We start from the raw sequence: 6,872 nt of genomic DNA on the forward strand, positions 1-6,872 counted from the left end.
TTTCTCAGGCTAATACATAGAGATGGGGTGGGGACAGCACAGCCACTGCAAGCTGGCAGCATGTAAATATGATTTAAAGGGCAGAAGAGGACTAAAGCACCTGGATTAAAGCTGCATTGTGCCATCTGCTCTCAAGGCCAGAGCTCCTTATGCACTCTGGCCTAATTTATTTGCCAGAAAATGTAGCCTCTGGGACCACTTAGGACCTTCTCTACTTACCAATTGTTTCTACCTCAAAGCAGAAACTGAGAGCTAAAGATAGGATAGCCTTTCTAACCTGTTCCTCAAAGAAAACATAAAAAGCCCACTAACCTGAACAAGTAGAGCATGAAGATAGAGCACTGTTCCATGCTTAGCTACCTTCTGCAACAACGTTAGACAAGAATGGAGACTAAGTATACAGAGACCAAAATTAAAAGGAAGGAAATACCATACCCCAGTGGCATTTATTTGTATTTACAGTGTGAAGGCATGGAGATGTAACAAGACATGAAGGCATGTATGCTGGGTGATGAGATTTCTTGAAGCATTTGCAGCATCACATTTTGAATATCCTTAAGCACAGCACTGAGTTCATGTTTGTGAACCTGATTTTTTATCTGTGTATCGATACAATTCCAGAATATGAATCAACCCAAAACATATAGAAATGTTTTCTTATGTTGTCACATAAGAAAACATTGTGGTTGGTGTAACCAACCATCACTTTACAATAGCTTTTTTCTCTCAGTGGGGTATAAAACTGTGGGGCTTGTAAATACAAAAGAAGCAGAGCAGATACTAACATGAATGCTCTGCATTTGTCATGCAATGAGAAATTCATGATTGCATCAGCCTCCACAGAGGGTAGCTGGAAGCTATCCGACAGCGATGACTAAACAGAAACTGATCTGTTGTTTGCCATTGGCACACCAGTATTGCCAGACCTAGGAATGCAGCACGGGTCACTTCTACATATACATCATAATAGCAACAAACAACATTTCCTGGAAAGAGCAGATAAGTAAGAGAACAATTGTTTTAGTGTAAGGGCAGTCAATGTTTACTTCTTGATCTTAATTTGCTACCATTATCATCTTCAGAGATCACTTAATTTCCCATACAGGCTGAAATCCCTAAGTATCTGAAAAAGAAAAGGTGCACATAGTGCTAAACACTGCAGTTTTCACATGCTGAAAGGATTCCTTGCAGGCCATTGATTGGAGCCATTTTAAGCCCCAATCCAACTTCAGGATGGACACAGTTTACAGCTGAGGATTGTTTTGCAATTACTCTACATCACAAAACAGTGGGAGAGTAGATGGACTTCAGAGGTATATCAGATACTGTGCTGCCTCTTGCTATTTGAAATACTGACCCTAGGACTCTGATTACAGGGTGTAACTACAAGTACACTTGCTCTTCACTACTTAATATAGCCCCTTTAGAGAAATGCTGACATATTTTGAAAAACAAATTGTGAAGGAATTACATTTATTCTAAAAAACTCTGGATTTTAGTTTCTTGAACAACAACAAAAAAATTCCCACTTACTAGAAAATACACCTTTTTTGAGAGAGGTTGTGGAGACTCCCTTACTGGAGATACTAAAGAACTGGCTGGACAATTCCCTGTAATGTACTCTAGTATGATCCTGCTTGAGCAGGGAGGCTGGACCAGATGACCCACTGTGGTCCCTTCCAACCTGACCGATTCAGTGATTCTGTGACAAGAAGACAGTAGGATGTAATTGCTGACTTCTTAGAACTGCAAGTGAAAGGGCTAAGAACAGCTAAAGCAGAAACATGCCAATTGCTGTCATCTTGCTGTGCTTTTCCTGTTGCTTGCTGTTCTCACTCACATTGTCCACCCACTTCAAATCCACAGCATCAGCCAGCTAGCAGTTTTCACTAGGGAAGCATGAACGAGCACTCATGGTGGAGACAGGACAGCAGCACGTTACAGTGGAAAATCCCCACCCTAGCCTTGGTTCCATGTTTGACTTTGTTTTGCTGCACAGAGGCAGCATCCCTGAGGCTAGTATTAAACATAAATGTGGTTCAACAGCAACTGCTCCTTCCTCTGTTCTGAGATGCCAAAGACCAGTGTTGAGAGTCAAAGCTTTATTTTACTGGGATATGCTCACACTACAATCTCTGGGGTATATGCCAGGATAATTTACAGTAACCTCAGTGAGCCTGGTTTGACATCTTAAAGCCATCTTTTGACACATCATGCTCAGGTGAGTTCAGAAATATTATATAACATATAACATAAAAAAACCTCTGGTCTCAGTCACTGCCCCCAATTTCCAATAACTTTCAGTGCCGCTTTATTATACACTGTCATCAAATTTCAAATTCTGTAACATTCTGTAAATGTAAGAAGTGACAATATTTTCTTTCTGCATTGATTTTCAGTACACTTTTTCCCCCCTATTGATCCATTTCTATGCATTTTCACTTTCAATATGAGCATTGATCAAGCAGCAGTCATAACAAAAGAAACCTTGTTTTTATAGTTAATTGACCATTTGGCATTAATTTATCACAGGACTATCTTCTTGTAAATGCACTGGTATATAAAATATATCAAGATGTATTTAAGAACTCCAGAAATGCAGAAATGCACTGGGAAAGTTAACATTCGTGAAGCCTCTGCAAGATATTTTTAGTATGTTTTAACAAAATTTCTTTTATCCACAAATGCCAAATAGATTATTCTTGTAACATTTGACAATGTTAAGTTACTCAACTTTAAAAATGCTGCATCCTTTTCAGCATTGGATTTGCCCTGCTAATGTTTTGCTTCTATTTGAGTATGACTGATAAGCTTAATGAGCTTATCTGATGAGAAAAATCTAGTAAGACAATGATTATAATGCCTGTATGGTCAAATAGCACTGACAGCACTTATAGATTTAGGTATCAAATGGTTTTTCTCTTTTTACTAATACAGGCTTGATTAGTCAGTTTAAAGTTTCCTGTTCTGAAAAAGAAAATACTTGGTTCTCTTCCACTGCAAGTCCCAAATTTGTTGACTTTTCAGAATGGAGTGATGGTTAACCTGAAGAAGGATCTGCAATTTAACAATTTCAACAGTTCAAAAAAAACCATGAGTTTGAATCATGGTATCAATAATTTGCATCTCATGAGGAAGTCCTTGCTCTCTCAAATCCTCTCAACTGAGATTTCTTATAAGTCACTTCTAATATTCAAGAATCAGGAGTCAGATACAGAGCAAGGACTCACTATTAAACTTTGAATATTCTCTCTTCGTTGTTTTAGAGATGGGATATGGCCAATTGTCAGGGAAGACTGCTGCAAAATTGCTACTCATTATCCTTCCTTGTCATGCTTTCAAATTAAACATCTTTTAGGTAAACGACAATAAAGTATTAAAATCCTTTGAAGGGCTCGGTGAGACTAGATACACAAAAAGAATGATTTGTCAAGATGTAAGAAAAGCTCCACTTGAGGGAAAAAAAGGGTCATCAAAGTGAGAGGTACTGGGTATTACTGCTATAGTGCCTGTCTTCAGGAGCTAGAGAAGCAAGGAGCAAACGTGCACTTCCTTTCTTGCACAGCACTGTTTCCTGTAGGAGGAATTTAGCAACACAGATCAATGCAGCCAAGAAGCAGGAAAAGAAAGAGAAGTCCCCTTTTCACAGTGACCCTGCAGCTGCATCACATCCATGTTACTTGCCTGAATGCACAAAGCAGTGGAAATAGACTGAAAAATAGTTTTAATCTATCTTTTAACACCTGGTATTGAATAAACACAATCTTAGATCTAAACCGGCCAGCGGAATATGAACAAGTATGCTGTTCTTCCCAACAATCAAAGTTTAGTTTACGGCTGTATAAATGGCACTCAATTTAAGGCTTTGGCCAAGTTAAGTAAACCTAAAAAAAAAATTAAGACTAGAGAGATCAGCTTGAAATAAGTTTTCACTTTAGAAGTAGAGCAATTTATCATTTTGAACATATTACAGCAAAAATTTATCTGAGTCAAACTATTTTCTGTTATCTTGGGCAGAATAATACTTTGTCATAATGTTGAATTTTTCATGGACTCTCACTTTTCAAGCCATCTCAAGACAAGAAACATTACATATTCTCTACAACTCTCAAAATCATTTCCATCTCATTCTGCTCAATACAGGGGCCAATGACAGCCCCAAAAAACGCAGGAGCAGAGTATACATTGTTATTTGATAGAAAAAGCCTAAATTTATTAGACAGCTACATCATTGAGATGCACAGGCTCAGCCTGTATGGAAGGAAAAACCTGGTGTTGAGCAGAATCCTCCAAAGAATATCAGAAGCAAGTGCCTAGCACTGTTAAGAGCTAGTGAGCTAGTTTGAGGACCTTGTTGAGCTTGCACAGCAAGTAGTGCAAAGGATCTTGGTCATCATCTGCAACTCCTTGACACAACTGCAGTGAAAGTTATCCTCATGGCATGATGTACTTCCCAACTTCTCAAGAAAAACTCCTAGGATACGATGCAGACTAAGATTAACAAAGTCAGTGAAATGTAAATAGTTAATAAATTAGCATATTCTAATTAAAAATATTTTAAGCAGGTTAGTATTGTGCCTGAAAGCCTGCTCAAAGTTAGTTGCATTCTCTTTAATGAAGGAAGAACAGTATTTCACAGAAGTAGGAACAACCCAAGAAGTGCTATCAGAAGTCCTGAGTACGATATTGCCATTCCTGAGACTCTCTAGTAACTCAAAGAAAAGGTTAACTTGGCATCTTACTCAGCAGCCTACCACCACCAACCTCAGTTTTTCCAACATTGCTTTTTTTCTCTACTTCTCCTTTTCATTCCACTAAAAGCAGAAAAATGGGATGTGGCTGGCTCCAACTCATTCCCATACTCTACTATTCATATCACTTAACTGCTTTCAGCTTATGGAGATTCCTGACCTGCATTTTTACATTTTTTCATTTTGACAGCATCCAGCATTTTTTGAGAACTCCATTTGAGATCTAACTACTTTCCATAATTCATACCTTTTTGCAAAGTCTTTTTCATCTTGTTTGGAAACTAAAGTAGAAATTTAATCACTAAGTTCTTTAAGAACTGCAGGCAGTTTTCTATGTGGTAGAATGCAAAAATACCTGTCCACAAAATATGTGAACACTGAAGGAAAGCATGAAATATAATCAAGGCAACACTCAATTACTTGACTGCTTCAAAAGACCATCTCATACAGTTAATCTGGCCATTGGATACCCCCATTCTGGAATCATGTGCAAGACCACTGCTAGCCAGATGAAGCCATCTCTCCCAGTCTTTGCAGCTAGTTACAGTCATGTCCAAATATGATACATCTGAATTTGTGTGTCCTTGGCTGAATCAGTCTATCCCATCTTTTATAGCTTCTGAAGTAAAGTCTAAGTGCAGTATACAGTGTCCATAAATAACAACCAGCAGAGAGACATACTGCTGCATTAAAGCTGTTGGACTTTGGCTTGTTGGATTTTATTTCAGCAAGGGATAAAGTTTCATAGGCAGCTCATGTATTCACAGTAGCAGCATCAAGACTGTGAGCAAGCACTTAAAGTTGTTTAAGAAAGGTATTGTACAAAGTTACATTTTATTTTAGTATGTATGTGAGTAATCTCTGTCAAGATACACCCTGAGGAAGTGTGCTCAGTGTTGATTTGCACATGCTATAGTGGGTGTCTGGCCCACAACAGAGGTACTTCCCAAAGACAGGCAGCCTCTTCTCTTTCACTTCTCAGAAGAATGAAAAATAGCTTACTTGTTTACAGCCACAGAAATCAGCAACAAGAAAACAGTTCTCCTTCAGACGTACAAACCAGGCAATCTAGATCAAATGCAAAATTCAAGACTCTTGAAAAACAACTCACATACTAGTTACCAGGTTACTTGAGTAAGATTCTGCTCAAATATAGCAAACCAAGCTATTTGTGCTTTTCTGTATATCAAGTGCAAAGAACACTCTTGGTATCTTTGACAAAGATGCTTTCTCCTGGAACTGTTGTATTTTGTCTGCTAACAATGAATAGCTGAAGTCCTATGTAAATTAGTCCAAACAATTCATGTTTTCAACTTCTGTCTAGTCTTCAACCAGCTTCCCTCACTTCACAAAGCTATACTTTCATCCAGTTATACAATGATACCCTGCAAACACAGGTTTTAAGTTTCATAAATCAAGTCCAACCAAACCACAGCTTAGACAGGAAGATTTCCAGTGAATATTTATGTTGTAGCTTAAGTAAGAAAAGTAACTTGAGAATTTTAAAAATATTTCACTAATAGCAACCAGAATCTTTTTAGTATTATAAAACTGTAGACTTCTTTATCCCCACCTAAGTTTTCAGTAGTAATAGTTTTAATTCTATAAGAGACTTAAGAACTAGTATCAACATGCCTTCATTAGTTTTGTAATTGACAGAAGTCACATGCGATGCCCCTACCACACAATACACTAAAAAACTCCTCAGCTGCAGGCAGAAAGATATGTTCTACACACTGCTTCAACTATGTCTAGTTGAAGTTGGGCTGCTCAGGGTTTTATTTGCAGAGATGGAAAAAGTTAAATTTTAATAAAAAAAACGGAAACTCCTATTCTGAGGCAATTCCATTTTTGAACATCAAGACTTGACAATTTCACTCTTCATATATTGTATCACAAGGCTGATTGTCAGATACCAGGGTTAGACCAAACTGATCTGGTTTTCAACTTTGTCAGAGCTCACTGTTGTTAGATATGTGAAAGGTAACAGTGTTGCTACATGTTGACACATATAATCACAGACTTTAGGTTCACACCAAAGCTCTGCACAGCCAAGAAACTTGATCTTCACTACCAGGAACAGACCACCTTTCTCCATCATGCACACAAACACATCAGAAG

This window comes from Ammospiza caudacuta, chromosome 5, assembly GCF_027887145.1.
Source record: "Ammospiza caudacuta isolate bAmmCau1 chromosome 5, bAmmCau1.pri, whole genome shotgun sequence".
Taxonomy (NCBI): domain Eukaryota; kingdom Metazoa; phylum Chordata; class Aves; order Passeriformes; family Passerellidae; genus Ammospiza; species Ammospiza caudacuta.